We start from the raw sequence: 15,817 nt of genomic DNA on the forward strand, positions 1-15,817 counted from the left end.
TGAGTAGCTGGGACTACATACAGGCACACACCTCCACACCAGGCTAATTTTTGTATTTTTTGTAGAGATGGGGTTTTGCCATGTTGCCCAGGCTGGTGGTGAACTCGTGAGCTCCAGCAATCTGCCCGCTTCAGACTACCAAAGTGCTGGGATTACAGGCATGAGCCACTACACCCAGTCCCAAATGGCACTTTGAAAGCACCTCTTAAAAAACTCAATGCCAGCTGGGTGCGGTGGCTCACGCCTGTAATCCCAGCACTTTGGGAGGCCGAGGCGGGCGGATCACGAGGTCAGGAGATCGAGACCATCCTGGCTAACGTGGTGAAACCCTGTCTCTACTAAAAAAATACAAAAAAATTAGCCGGTCGTGGTGGCGGGAGCCTGTAGTCCCAGCTACTCGGGAGGCTGAGGCAGGAGAATGGTGTGAACCTGGCAGGCAGAGCTTGCAGTGAGCCAAGATCATGCCACTGCACTCCAGCCTGGGCAACAGAGCGAGACTCCGTCTCAATAATAATAATAATAATAATAATAATAATTAAAGAAGTTATTTTACAATTCAGTTAGATGAAGATTTTGGATACAAAAGATTATATTTTACAGCAGTATGTGATTAATTTTAGAGCTACACCTGAAAGTTGATGGAAGATGTGTGTGCATTTACCAAAATAAATTCTTGCATACTTGTGAAATAACAAAATGGCAAACCCCACCTCATGTTCTATAGAGCAAAATCTGAATGTGTTTAATTTTCCACATACTATAGGCTATTTCACACCTCTCTGCCTCCTTTCAGGCTTTCTGCTCTTTCTGAAATGCCCTTTAACACCACTCTCTCCTGCTAACTCTTGCTCATCTTCTAAGACTCAGCCCAGGTTCATCTGCTCAAGAAGGCCATCCCTAAACATCTTCCTATTCCTAGTGTACTTCCTCTGCGCTCCCACAAAAATCTGATTTTTTTTCATTATACTTATCACAAAGTATATCATATTCAATTTTTGGTCAAATTTAAAATACTTATTACTTATAAGCGCCTATTCGCTACTAGTCTTCCCTGTAACACTACATAAGCCCCTGAAGTATAGGCACCGTCTCTCTTCACTGCTATTACTCCCATGTTCAGTAAACACATATAACACAATAAACAAACAGAAGTACTTAAAATATTTTTATAATGGATGAACAGATTATGAACACTAGAGATTATTTTTACTATAATCCAAATTAATGTATGCTTAAATAATTTTAACTAAAGTAACACTGTGTATAAGACATTTACTTCAATTTTTGAATCACTTTCTTTCAAAGGTAATACTCTTCTTAAAATTTCCATTTTTACTTTTAAGTCAGGAAAAAAGTAGGCTATACTCATTATTTCCTTTTTATTTACATTTAAAATTTTGAATCAAACAGTCCAAAATATACCAATCATTAAACGAGAATCTGCTGGTTTGAAAAACTGTATAATAGCTTCAATAGTTCCTACTCAAAGTATACATGACTTCCAACAAGTTACTGCCGTGACTTTAAAAAAATGTTTTTCTTGGCCAGGCACAGTGGCTCAAGCCTGTAATCCCAGTACTTTGGGAGGCCAAGGCAGGCAGATCACTTGAGCCCAGGAGTTTGAGACCAGCCTGGACAACAAAGCAAAACCCCATCTCTACAAAAAATACAAAAATTAGCCAGGCATGGTGGCACATGCCTGTGGTCCCAGCTACTTGGAAGGCTGAGGTAGGAGGATCACTTGAGCCTGGAAGGTGGAGGTTGCAGTGAGCAGAGATCACTGAGTTGGAAAGAATAATTTCCTAACTGGAAGTCAGGGCATGCTGAAATTCAACACTGATAGGAGAGCCAATGGAGAGATCTAGTAGGCTACTGGAAAGACTGATAAGAGAGGTCACTGGTGCTGAAGTCAAGTCATAGTTAAACTTAAGTGTGAATTAGATGCCTGAAACAGCTCGATGTCAGAGCCCTCTTTTAGACAGATGTGTTCTTGAAGAATAACTGAGAAAAGACCAACAATAACATGGCCTTCAGTTAGTAGTACAGCAACACTGTCTGCCGAAAACTGTCCTTACATATAGAAAAAAGGCAGATTATAATGAAAGGGAAAATGATCAATGAGAATATTTAAAAATCCTTATTAATCAATGAAATTAAATATTGCCAAAGACAAAAAATAAAATTGGTAGGGCTGTCAGGAAATAAACACTCTCACATTGCTGTTCATATAAGCCTTCCTAGGCTCCATTTAGCTAAGATATCCAAAATCTTTTTAATTTACGTGCCCTCTCATGTAACAGTTCCACCTTTTAAGAAATATCTTGATGACTTAGGCTGTGAGTTATACAACCTAGTAATTTTTTTTTGAAAACTGAAAAGCTAAAAACAACCAGTTACCAAGGAGCTGGGAGGACTGCTTGAGCCTACTAGGAGTTCAAGACCAGCCTGAGCAACATAGTGAGAGCCAGTCTCGACAAAAAATCAAAAAATTATCCAGGTGTGGTGGCTTGCACTTGTAGTCCCAGCTACTCAGGGGACTGAGGTAGGAGGATCATCTGAGCCCAGGGAGGTCAAGGCTGTAGTGAGCCATGATGTTTTTTTTTTTTTTTTTTTTTGAATGCACAACACGGGTCAGTTTTAATGAGTTCAGAATTTCTTCTAAAAAGTCATTTGCAAACATACACACATGCTTGCTAGTGAACTCCAGCCTAAGTGACAGAGTGAGACCTTATCTCAAAAAGAAAACAAAAAAAGTTTTCTTAACAATAGCATTTGCAGTCTTTACAGTCATGTGCTGCACATCAGTGTTCTGGTCCACAATAGATGATGATGGTGACCAATGCATAGATGATAGTCTCATAAGATTATAACACTTTATTTTTGCTGTACCTTTTCTGTTTAGACACACAAATAGGTAACCACTGTGTTACAGTATTGACTATAGTATTCAGTACAGTAACATGCTATATAGGTTTGTAACCCAGGAGCAACAGGCTACACCACACAGCCTAGGTGTGTAGTAGGCTATACCACCTAGGTTTGTGTAAGTATACTCTATGATGTTTGCACAATCACAAAATTGCCTATTAACATGTTTCTTAAGAGTGTATCCCCATCCTTAAATGACACACGCAATATTAGATACTACTATTATCAAAGCCTGCTTGTTAAATACTAATGTCATTTCTAGGGTCTATAAACAACATTTTCACTACACTGAATACTTCGTAAGATGTTTATTCTGGGATCTGTTTTACTAAAAAGGAATTCCATTGACACCTTACAGTAATCATTTCCTTGTTTGAACTGGGCCACTTAGTTTATCACAGTCATAGTGGTCTAAAAGTCTAGTATAATGTGTTTATCTCCTGACCTTCTCTCCACTATCATCCTATGACCCTCCCATATCCCCCTCTCCGAGAAACACCCAAGAATCATCAATAAATACTTCATAAATTAAAAAAAAAAAAAAAAAAAAAAGACAATGGCTGTTGAACTGAGCAACCTGGAAGCGCCAGGAAATTTTCCGGGTTGGCCTCAGGGTCCTCGCTGTACAGCAGCTTTGAAACACGCTGGCGAGCCGATTTCTTCCTCGAATTTACAGAACACATTTTCTCTAAACGGCCCGGTTTTAAACTATGGAAGGCAGCGTGTTCTCCAACAGGATCATGATTTTCAGAGTGAGTCTATAGGCAGGTCTCCTTAGATAGGTCGGCCTGCTGAGTAAAACAACAGCCCTGCCTAATCGTGGAATGAATTGTCCCTGACAAGAACTGCCCATGACCCGAGGGATTCAGACAGGACAAGATTCCAGAGGGGATTTCTGCCACAGCTGCGGTTCTGTACCTTGGCCTTCAAGATCCCTGGTTTTATGACCTGGCAGCACATGACCGGTGAAAATAAGAAAGTCCATTGACCAACTGGAAGAATCTTTGTGCCCAGGACTAAGAATGATAACCACCTAATTCAAAGAAAGCAAACAGGCTGGGTGCGGTGGCTCACGCTTGCAATCCCAACACTTTGGGAGGCAGGCGGATCACGTAAGGCCAGGAGTTTGAGGCCAGCCTGGCCAACGTGGCAAAGCCCTATCTCTACTAAAGATACAGAAATTAGCCAGGCATGGTGGTGCAGGTCTGTAATTCCAGGTACTCTGGAGGCTGAGGCATGAGAATCACTTGAACCTGGGAGGTTGTAGTGAGCTGAGATTGTGCTACTGCACTCCAGCCTGGGCGACAGAGGGAGACTCTGTCTCAAAAAAAAATAAAAAAAATAAAAAAGCAAACAAACCTAAATGGAGTGATTTGGGGCTATGTATATGTGAGTGACTTATTAGAAGAGTCTTCATGTTTCTACTAGTTTTTCTTTGCACTTCTGACCCATTTTGTGTAACTTATTCTTCCTCACCTTTTACAGAGATTTATTACAAAACAAACTGCAGTGACTTGTTGAAAAACCATTCCTTGCAGTGCGATAGGAAAGTTCTAAAGAACACTGAGTTTGTCTTATAAGTGTGAACGGAAATTTACAGAGCTTATAGGAGCACAATAACGTTTTAAAAAATACAGATGTATGTATTTATTAATTCATTCTCCTTTATCCTTCATTTATTTTATTTTTTATTGTGAAATAATAATACACACAAACACCTATGTATCCATCACACAGGCCAAGAAACAGCACATTCTCCTGCTCCAGACTTATACCCAACTCGGATTGCACTGTCTCTCTCTTTCCTGCAATTTCTGTCATTTCCTTATTTTTCTTTATAGTTGTTATCACCTATGCTTTTATCTTGAAACAGTATATCATTTTTGGAATAGAATAAGTAGAGTCATGCTTTGATCTTGTGATGTTTCTTTGCTTAAGATTTTATTTTTGAAATTCATCCATGTTGATGTAAATCAGTAGGATTTCATTATATGATTACACCGCAATCTAAGTATCCATTCCACCTTTGGTGGACATTCATGTTGTTTCTTTGCAATTTTGAGCAATGCTGTTCTATTTTTGTATGTGTCTTTGAGGGCACTTGGACAAGAATTTCTAGAGGGCATGTACCTAACACTGGAATTACTGGTCCTTGTGTTTGTGCACGTCGAACTTTCTAGATAATATCAAACTGTTTTCTAAAGTTGTTACAGTTTGACTGTGGGTACCCATAGTCTCAGCTACTTGGGAGGCAGAGGCAAGAGGATTGCTAGAGGCCAGGAGTTCAAGTCCTGTCTGGGCAACATAGGGAGATCCCATCTCTTAAATAAAAAGAATTTAAAAAAAAAAAAAAAAAAAAAAAAAAAGATCTTGAATTTTACCTAAAAATGCAAACTACACGCGTGAACCTTAAGAGGGGCCTATATTACTCATTATTTTTATTTGAGAATGTCAGAGAAGTGACAGGGTTGTACTTAAGACAACAATGCCTACTAAAAAATTAATTTATCAATAATTTGTTGCCAAGTATCAAAGTATGGAATATTTCACACTGGATGTTTGAAACCAAACGAAAAGCACAAAGCTGAATTTACTACTTACTGAACGGATAGCTATGCCAACCAGGCACGGTCCCTCTGAATAGAGCACATTGCTGAGCTTACATAGAGTTTAGGGGGTAGCATGGGATTCCGGGATTGGCAGACTTTCGGAGGCTTATTAACACAGTTACTGACATTAGATTACTACTAGCTACATTACTGGGAAGTTACCTAATCTCTCTGGGTCTCAGTGTCTTTATTTTTAAAAGAACACAGCATGGCTGTGTTCCAATAAAACTGTTTACAAAAACAGGCAGCAAGCTTGGTTTAGCCTACAGGCAGTAGGTAATCAGTTTCCTTCTAGTTCAAAATTATAGTAGCACATTTTGCTATTTAAAATTATAGAACCTGTTGCCTTGCTTTTGAGAGATATCTGCCAGCTATACACGACACAAGGCACATAAACTGGTGGTTAGCAGCAGACACTTTAGAGCTAGACAGTTTTGGGATTCTGTGTTAATTGTGCAGCCTTGGGCAAGTTACTTAAAATTACTCTGAGCCTCAGCTCTAAGGTTGTTGTGATGGGTAAGTGAAGTAATTTATATAAAGTATTTAGCTCTGTATCTAGTACATAGTAAGCATTCAATAAACAAATGTTATTACTTTTATATATTATGTGATCCTGAGTCTTTGGTCAGGAACACAGTCCTGCAATAAACATTTTTTCCAGCAAAGAAATAAAATATGCTTTATAATGCTCTACATGAGATTGCAATTATTAGGAACCCACTATAGAAAAGATGATAATACCCTAAGTCATCTTTTTTTTTTTTAAGGACAACAGCAAGCATTAATTGGGTGCTTCTATCTACTTATTAGTTGTATATTCGTTGTATGATATTGGTTAAGTTACATAACGTTTCATTAGCTTTAGTTTCCTCATCTGTAAAAATGAGGAAAATAATAGTATCAACCTCATGGGATTGCTATAAAGCTTAAATGAGTTAACAAAATGGCACATAACAGATATATATATATATCTATAATTGTCATCATGAGTTAAATACTTACATGTATTCATTTCAATCCTCAGGACAGGATAACTCAAATAGGTAAAATTCCTATTTTTTTACAGTTTTGGATAATGAGGCCCAGAGAAGTTAAGACACCTAACCAAGATCTCATAGCTATGAAGTGCAATGTCGAGGATTCAATAGAGACTTGCCTGACTACAAAGCCCAAGCTCTTATCACTAGGCCAAAGACATAATTAATGTTATCTCTGTATGGAGGTGCCTATGTGTAAATGACAATGAGAACCAAAATAGTGGTATTAATAATATTCTCCCTATACAGGAAATGTTTCAGGAATTTTTAAAGGTTTTTTTCGGTTTTGTTTTTTCTTTGAGATGGAGTCTTGCTCTGTCACCCAGGCTGGAGTGCAGTGGCACAATCTCAGCTCACTGCAGCCTCCTCCTCCTGGGTTCACATGATCCTCCAGCCTTCACCTCTCAAGTAGCTGGGATTACAACTGTGCACCACCATGCCCAGCTAATTTTTGTATTTTTAGTAGAGACAGGGTTTCACCATGTTGACCAGGCTGGTCTTGAACTCCTGGCCTCAAGTGATCCGCCTGCCTCGGCCTCCCACGGTGCTGGAATTACAGGCGCGAGCCACCCCACTCAGCCAGAATTTTTTAAGGTTTAAGTGTAGGAGAACCCATACAAATCACTGATCTTAAAATGATAGGATTCCCATAGGTAAAATTTTTGCTGAAATTTATTTCCTTTTGTTTTCCATATCTAATTAATTTAATTCAAACTTTCATTATTAAAGTTAAGCAATCCTCTGCATTAAAATAACTAAAGATCCAACGTAGTGACTTATCTTTTATATATAAAGTATGCTGCAATATTGGCATTCAACTCTACTACTAATCTTTGAGGTCTATTTAGGACTTCTCGGACTATTTTTACAAAGAACCACACTTCTGCTACTTTATTCTATAAATTCCCAAATACTGGTTTAGAACCTTGAACTTTGAAAAACATTTCAACTTTAAATGAAAATATTAATATCAAAGGAAAAAAAGATCTCAAGGAAAAAGACATTACTTGATGGACAGATTCATTCACAAGTTTGTATAGCATCACTTGATCCACCTCATACTCTCCCAGCCTTGGGAATGCTACTGGTAACTGATCCAGAACAGAACTTGGTTTTACACTGTAAAGCCTTATAGCCCAGCAATCATTATACAAGGAAAACAGGGCAAAATTCCAAATGCTTATTCTTATAAGAATAAACTCAGATTTAAAAGTATGTCCAATTCAGAAATTCAAAAAAAGCAAATAAGTTTTAAATGTTATAAATGAAAATCACAAATTATAATATAATCTACAAAAGCAAACTGTAAATTTCTTGAAAACATACATATCCATCTTTTCAAACTAGCAATACTAAAAGTCAAAGTGATCATCAATTAGGATTTAATATAATTTTATACTCTATGATATACAAGAAATATCATACAACAGATTATGTACATATCATCATCTAGTTTGAAAGATTAAATACTTAATTTTCTTTAACATTGGGTGTTTTGTTGTGAAAACGAAGAACATCCAAATTTAGAATAAACAAGCCAAATTATCTTTTGGCATTTTAAATAATATTCTGACACGCTGGATTGTATTAAAGTCCCATTCTCTGCCTCCACTGTATTGCCCATCAAGACTGGGGGTGGGGAAGAAGAGAGGAGTAGACAATATCTGCCTAATGATAATGAATCAATCAAAGGTACCACTTCCAGGCAGAAGTAGCAGCACTATTATTCATATGAAGGTAGTGTATCATAAATATCAACTTCTAGCTTTGGAAGAAAAACAGACACTCAGTGCTTCAAAAATAACCTGTTCTCTTTCCTTTCCGCAATATAACCTGTTTCTCTTTCCTTTCCACAAAAAACTAATTTTAAAAATAATCTCTAACATTTTTACTAAAGAAACCTGCCTAGATCATTGAAGCTAGTGGTTTCCTAAACCTTTAGTGGGAACAAGGTCATGATGCTCTTTTAATTTAATTTCTCCCCAGAAAAGTACAAATTTTCATTTAATTTCTCCCCAGAAAAGTATAAATATACAGAGTTCACAGACCCTTGGAAGACCATTTATGCTCACGCTAACAGATGTAGGTTAAGAGTCAGAGAGACAAAGTAGAAAATTTCCCAAGGTCCCTCCAACCCTCTTCTATAATTCTCTCTGACTCATAAGAACCAACTAAATCATTCATAACCAAACCAAACAATATACTTTCTTGCATGACCAACCCATTAAAAAAAAAAAGCAGCTGACAGTATCTACATAGCAATATCCACCAGAAAATAAATTGTACTGGCAGCATTTTAAAATACAGCATGTGACTAGTAATATCAATGAATATTATAGTTGATTACAGCTTAGAGAATGCTTTCACATACAACACCAAATAATCCTCAATTCTGGTAAAATAGAAGTACATATTATTTTTATCCCCCTTCCACAGCTAAGGAAAGAGGTTTAGAAAATTACTTGCCACGCTCACACAGCCAATAAGTGGAGATCTGGAATTCTAATAGAGAATTGTGTAGTACCAGAAGTGAGCTCAGAACATTATTACAGTCTGGTGCTTCCATAAAAGCCCCTCAAAACAGAGAAAACAGAATTTTTAAAAATAGACTAATGGGTGACATTGTTATTGCAGACATATCTTGACATGAGTAAACAAAAATTAATTTATTTAAAATGCTCAACCACCTCTTGTTTCTTTGGCTAATATAAAACATTTTGTTCAGAAAAAAAAAAAGACATAGTCAAGTGAATTTTAGCGACTGAAAACAACATTTTGTTATTTTATGAAACATTTATCCTCCCTCATCTCGTTTTTTTTTTTTTTTTTTTTTTTTGAAATAGGGTCCCACTCTGTCACCCAGGCTGGAGTGCAGTGATGCAATCATGGCTCACTCACTGCAGCAGCGTAGTCATGGCTCACCGCAGCCTTGACCTCCCTGGACTCAGGTGATCCTCCCACCTCAGTCTCCCGAGTAGCTGGGACCACAGGTGCACATCACCACATCTGTGTAATTTTTTTTTTGTTTGTTTTGTTTTTTTTTTGTAGACACAGGGTTTCGCCCTGTTGTTCAGGCTGGTCTGGAACTCCCGGGATCAAGCAATTGGCCTGCTTTGGCTTCCGAAAGTGCTAGGATTACAAGCATGAGCCACCGAGCCTGGCCTCTTTTTTTTTTTGGAATATAGAGACAAGTCTCACTTTGTTGCCCAGGATGGTCTCAAACACCTGGGCTCAAGCTATCCTCCTGCCTCGACCTCCCAAATTGCTGCAATTACAGGTGTGAGCTACCATGTGGGGTCCTTTAGTTCTTAATATACAAAAATAAACGTGACTCTTTTGGGAATTCCAATATAAGTAACAAAAAATTTAAACATTCAATTTATAAAACACAAAAACTATCTGAAATTAATGTTTAAGATGTCTGCAATAGTCTCTTTAATCTTTTTAAAATGACAATATCCATTTCAGTTCTCTACAACTCTCAAAAGTTCTTGATAAAAACAAAAGGGTTATTTGTCCAAACCCACAGAATGTTTAACACCAAGACTGAATCCTAACTGTGGATGTGATAATATGTCAATGTAGGTTCATCAACTGTAATATACGCACCACTCTGATGAGGGATTTTGGCTCTGTAGGGGTAGGCGATACATGGGAAATCTCTATACCTTCCACTCAGTTTTGCTGTGAACTTACAATTGCTCTAAAATAGAAAATTCATTTTTCAGAATAGCAGGTGGGATCAAAATTTACCGAACTTTTTTTTTTTTTTTTTTTTTAAGATGGAGTCTCATTCTATTGCCAGGCTGGAGTGCAGCTGCGTGATCTCAGCTCACTTCCACCTCCCAGGTTCAAGCGATTCTCCTGTCTCAGCCTCCTGAGTAGCTGGGACTACAGGCGCGTGCCACCACGCCCAGCTAATTTTTTTGTATTTTTAGTAGAGATGGGGTTTCACCATGATGACCAGGATGGTCTTGATCTCCTGACCTCTTGATCCGCCCGCCTCGGCCTCCCAAAGTGTTGGGATTACAGGCGTGAGCCACCGCGCCCGGCCCTAGTTTTCTTCTTAATGAATGAAGAAATACTGTTTTTAAAAAATTACCCTCACTGAATGTGAACTGAGTTTCTTGTCAAAAAATGTGCAATTATTACAGAATATATCATCTTAACCAATTATCAGTAATCTTATCAAATGCTAAAAGAATTGGCAGCTTTAAAAATTAAAATGATGAAGCTAAGTGCTCATATGTAGTTGAATAGAGTATCCTGAGCTTTTTTTTCTTTTTTTGAGATGGAGTCTCACTCTGTCGCCCAGGCTGGAGCGCAGTGGCATGATCTTGGTTCACTGCAACCTCCGCCTCCCGGGTTCAAGCTATTCTCCTGTCTTAGCCTCTCGAGTAGCTGAGACTACAGGCATGTGCAACCACGCTCGGCTAATTTTTGTTATTTTTAGTAGAGATGGGGTTTCACCATGTTGGCCAGACTGGTCTCGAAAATCCTGACCTCAAGTGATCCCCCCGCCTCAATCTCCCAAAGTGCTGGGATTACAGGCGTGAGCCACTGCACCTGGCCCCTGAAACACTTATTTTTTTATTTACGCTTACGCAATTTGGTATCTTGAAAGCAATTTTTTTAAAAAGCGACTAAATAAATAAAGTGACTAAAAGTTTGAAGTTTGAACTGAGTCAGTTTGACAAATTAAGGAGGGTGCCAGGAGAAAGTCTGAGGAAAAGCAGCAGCTTCATGCCACCGCCATCTCCAAGCAGCTTTCCAGGCGCCAGCACTGTTAGCAGCAGTCCTCTGCGTACCCGAGAGTACCGCAGGGCCAGAACATGAGAAAGATGCGCGAAGAGGATTTCCTTCTAGAGAGAGAATAAAGAACACGGAGAGTCCAACAATTACCATCTTGTATATAAGAAAAACAATGCGAAAGAAAAAACGTGCAACCAGCAGATAAAATACTTATGTCAACCCAGGTTCTAAGGACCTTTTCCCAAAGTATCCCTCTAAACTGGTAACATTAGCTTATGGCAAAGAGTCAAAAATAAAGTTATGCCATTAACACAGATGAAAATACCGAACGTTTTCTATGAAAAGTCACCCGATTAAACACTGCCAAGAGGGAAAAACAGTGCAAGTCCAGTAAAGCACGAGGCACGTAGAAAATTCAAGCTATGTAGCCAAATCGCTCTCTCTGAAGAAAACAGCAAGCCAACTGAGCCCAGCACGGAGTGGAAGGCGTAAAGAGCTGTCATCGTGGCGGTAACAACTCCACGGGCGGCTGCGCGTCTAGAAAGAGGCTGCGGTTCCTGGTTCCACATCAGGAGGCACTCTCCACAAGGTCTACACCGCCGCTCCCGGGAAGTCACCTCCAGGGCGGCCAGCAAGCCCCCCGAGTGGGGACAGGCAGTGCCTTCCTCACCTCGTTCCCGCGCGGCGTGGCCCGGAGGTGGCCCACTCGCCCCGCCCCCGCAGGCCGCGGCTCCAGAGGGCGTCCGGCCGCCCTCCCGGGGCCCCGAACCCGCGCCAACCGCACCGCGCCTGCCCTCTTCCTGGACCCCGCGAAGCACCTGCCTGGGCCCCTCTTCGAAAGACTGGGAGGAAGGAGTCAAGGAGCCGCCGGCGAGGCTGACAGAGCCAGAGGCTGGGGCTCCCCTCCGGGAGCATAACCCTGCTCCTCCCGCCAATGGGGGCGACAAAAGCCGTGCAAGGGAGCTCGGGGGCTGGAGCTCCTGCTGTCCGGGCCCCAAGCCCTCTCAGCTGTGGAGTTTCGGTTGGTGCACGAGGGCTCGAATTTCCTCCGCACACCGGAGACCCAAGACGGGACGGTGTTGCGACTTGGCGGCTGGGGTGAGGGGAGGGTTCGGCGCGAGCAGACGGCACCGCACAAAGGAAGAGGGGACTGAGGGGAGACGAGCGTCCCGTTACCTCTATCCTCGACCCTGTTCTTCCTGATGTCGCTAAGGCTGCAGCCACGTTACCCCGCTCCCGGAGCCCCGGCCGCGGTCAGCAGCACCTCACCGGCCCCGCGCGAGCACCCGGCGGACGCGCGCTCTCCTGCGCGGCCCCGCGGAGCCCTGGCGGGCGCTTGGCGTCCTCTCACCTCAGCTCCCTCGAGCCGCGGCCTCTGGGGGCGGGGCGGGCTGGGCGGTGCTGCGCACGGCACTCTGGGAAGTGTGGTTCTCGGGACCTCCTCCCGGAGGCCACCCCCACGGCCTCGCCCCCGCGGCTCCCTAGTGGGCGGCCGGGTCTCAGGGATTGGGCAGTGTTGCCCGGCCTGGTGAAGGCGAACCAGGGCGTGGCGGACGTCCCCATAGCAAATCTTGAAATAAAACACTGCCTAAATACCTTTGAGCTTATCCATGCTTCACTTCTGTGGCGGTACAAAATTTAGTTTCTTTGTATGTCCATCAAATCCCCTTCTGCGGTTGTGAGTGTTCCTGGGATTTATGTCTGAAAAAAGAAGGAGAAAAAAAGGTTTGCATTTATTCCTGTGTCACTTTCACCACGTGCTCTACAAAGGATATACAAAACAACTGTGTTTATAAATACACACCCACAGTTTGTAAACCTAAGGAAGCAGTTGATTGACCTGAGAGCTCGCTGCTAAAAAGCAGTGCAAGTGGCCGTGCGCGGTGGCTCACGCCTGTAATCGCAGCACTTTGGGAGGCCGAGGCGGGCGCATCACAAGGTCAGGAGATCAGACCATCCTGGCCAACATGGTGAAACCCCGTCTCTACTAAAAACACAAAAATTCGCTGGGCGTGGTTGTGCGTGCCACCAATCCCAGCTATTTGCAAGGCTGAGGCAGGAGAATTGCTTGAAGCCGGGAGTTGGAGGTTGCAGTGAGCTGAGATTGTGCCACTGCACTCCAGCCTGGCGACAGAGCAAGACTCCGTCTAAAAAAAAAAAAAAAAAAAAGCAGTGCAAGTTAAAATGCTGTTGAAATGAATCAATTTTTCTATAATGTCAATAAAGTGGAATGTGTGAGGCGGGAGATCAAGAGACAGCAAAAAAACAAAATTTTTTTTAAAGAAAGATATTCCCCTAAATGTGTCTTTTGCAAGACTAACCTCAAACTTTCACAATCCTAGGAGTCTATTTCAGAATAAATTTAATCCTAGGACCTTTATTAATATTAACACATATGAACATTAGCACATTGATTTTAATAGAAATGAACATATATATATCTGTATATATATATGCGTCTTCTATAAAACCCCAAAGCGACTATTTGAATTTGAAATTTTATTTCTAGAAAAAAATCACTTTATTTACATTGAAATATAAATAATTCTTAATATTTCAAAATATTGCTCTTTAGAGCATTAGTATTTTGCACATTTAATGCAAATACCTTTAGAAAAATAGAGTAAGATGAGTTTTAAAGAAGTATGCAGTGAAGAAAAGTCATAAAATGTGTCTGGAACGTGATGTAAAAATTGTTGGGGCTCAGAAACCGATACCCCAAAATATGGTGCTTTGCCACGCTGAACTGAGGAAGCAGCTTCAAGGTCTCTCTTACCTTCCCCACTACCCCTCCTGCCTCTCAATTCTTTGTCTCTCCCAAAGCACCAAATGATGTTGTTCTCTGAATTTCCCTTATCTGCCTAGAAACTAGACCTGCCAAAGAGGAACATATTGCTTTACCTGAGTTTTCATTTACTTAACTCATATTGGAGGAAGAAAGACTGAAGTCTGTCAAAACTCTTGGACAGACTTTTGTCACAAACTATTGTCTGCTCTATGGGCTCAACACACTTTTTCCCAGGCCATTGTATGTTCCCCATTTTCCCCTAAAAGTCCTTTACTATACCTTAAGTTGCCACATTTCCCCAATCTCCCTTTCCCCTATAAAGAAGAGTATATAAACATCTCTACCCCATTGAGTTATTGGGTAATCATTCTCCTGAAATCTCCCTGTGTTATGCACGTTAAAATAAATTTTGTATGTCTTTTTTCCTATTAATCTGCCATTTGACAGTTGATTTTTCAGTGAACCTTCCAAGGGAAAAGGGAAAGCTTCCCTTTATTCCCTTTATTAAACATAAAATACAATATGTATTTTATTTATTTATTTATTTATTTATTTATTTATTTTTGAGACGGAATTTTGCTCTTGTTGCCCAGGCTGGAGTGCAGTGGCACAATCTCAGCTCACTGCAACCTCCACCTCCCAGGTTCAAGCGATTCTCCTGCCTCAGCCTCCGAAGTAGCTGGGATTACAAGCACCTGCCACCACGCCCAGCTAATTATTGCATTGTTAGTAGAGACAGGGTTTTACCATGTAGGCCAGGCTGGTCTTGAACACCTGACCTCAAGTGAGCTGCTCTCCTCGGCCTCCCAAAGTGCTGGGATTACAGGCATGAGCCACCACGCCCGGCCTACAATATGTATTTAATAAGGCCATGTTAATAGAAATTTTTTTGTTTATAGCCTAAGATTTTATTTTATTATTTTATTTTAGAGACAGAGTCTCACTCTGTTGCCCAGGCTAGAGTGCAGTGAATAGCAGAATCACGGCTCACTGCAGTCTTGATATCCCCGGCTCAGGTGATTCTCCCGCCTCAGCCTCCCGAGTAGCTGGGATTACAGGCCCACACCACCACACCTGGCTAATTTTTTGTATTTTTTTTTTTTTTTGTAGATATGGGGTTTCTCCATGTTGCCTAGGCTGGTTCTCAAACTCCTAGTTTCAAGGGATCTGCCTTTCTTGGCCTCCCAAAGTGCTGGGATTATAGGTGTAAGCCACCACTCCTGGCCACTTTTCTTGTAATAAGGTGCACAGTAACTCCTAAAAATGCTTATAAAAAAGAGCACAACTGCTATTTTTCTTCTGCTAATTGACATATACACAATAAACTACTTGTAGTTACTAACAGATCAAAGAAATATACACAATATTTCAATATTATTATCATCTATTTATCGAAGAACATTTTTTGAGCACCAGGCACTGAGCTAGGAACTGGGAAATACGCAGTAAACAAAACCGAATAGTCCCTGCTCTCATGGAGACTTAGGATCTAGACTGGGAGACAGAGAATTAAACAGTGAGTAATGAAAATGTATGCATGGGGTGGCCAGGGGTTTGGGGAGCACCTAAGATACACCTAATCTAGAGCTTTTTGTTGGGGTAGAGGAGTCTGGCAAAAATTCTGAAAATTAAATGAAATTTTTAAATCAAATAGCTATAAACTGGGGCAAAAAAAATCTTTCCCTAAAAAGTGATATATCTAT

At 40.8% G+C, this 15,817-nt stretch overlaps 1 protein-coding gene across 1 annotated transcript in view; it reads right to left on the reverse strand.

Moving 5' to 3' along the window:
* Nucleotides 1-12,712, reverse strand: part of KLHL8 (kelch like family member 8) — a 61,074-nt gene extending 48,362 nt beyond the window's left edge. The window contains exon 1 of the mRNA XM_002814949.6: nucleotides 12,503-12,712. The gene's annotated coding sequence lies outside the window, so the exon portion shown is untranslated. The remainder of the gene's footprint in view (nucleotides 1-12,502) is intronic.
* Nucleotides 12,713-15,817: the final 3,105 nt, after the last annotated feature.

Source organism: Pongo abelii, chromosome 3 (assembly GCF_028885655.2).
Source record: "Pongo abelii isolate AG06213 chromosome 3, NHGRI_mPonAbe1-v2.0_pri, whole genome shotgun sequence".
Classification (NCBI taxonomy): Eukaryota; Metazoa; Chordata; class Mammalia; order Primates; family Hominidae; genus Pongo; species Pongo abelii.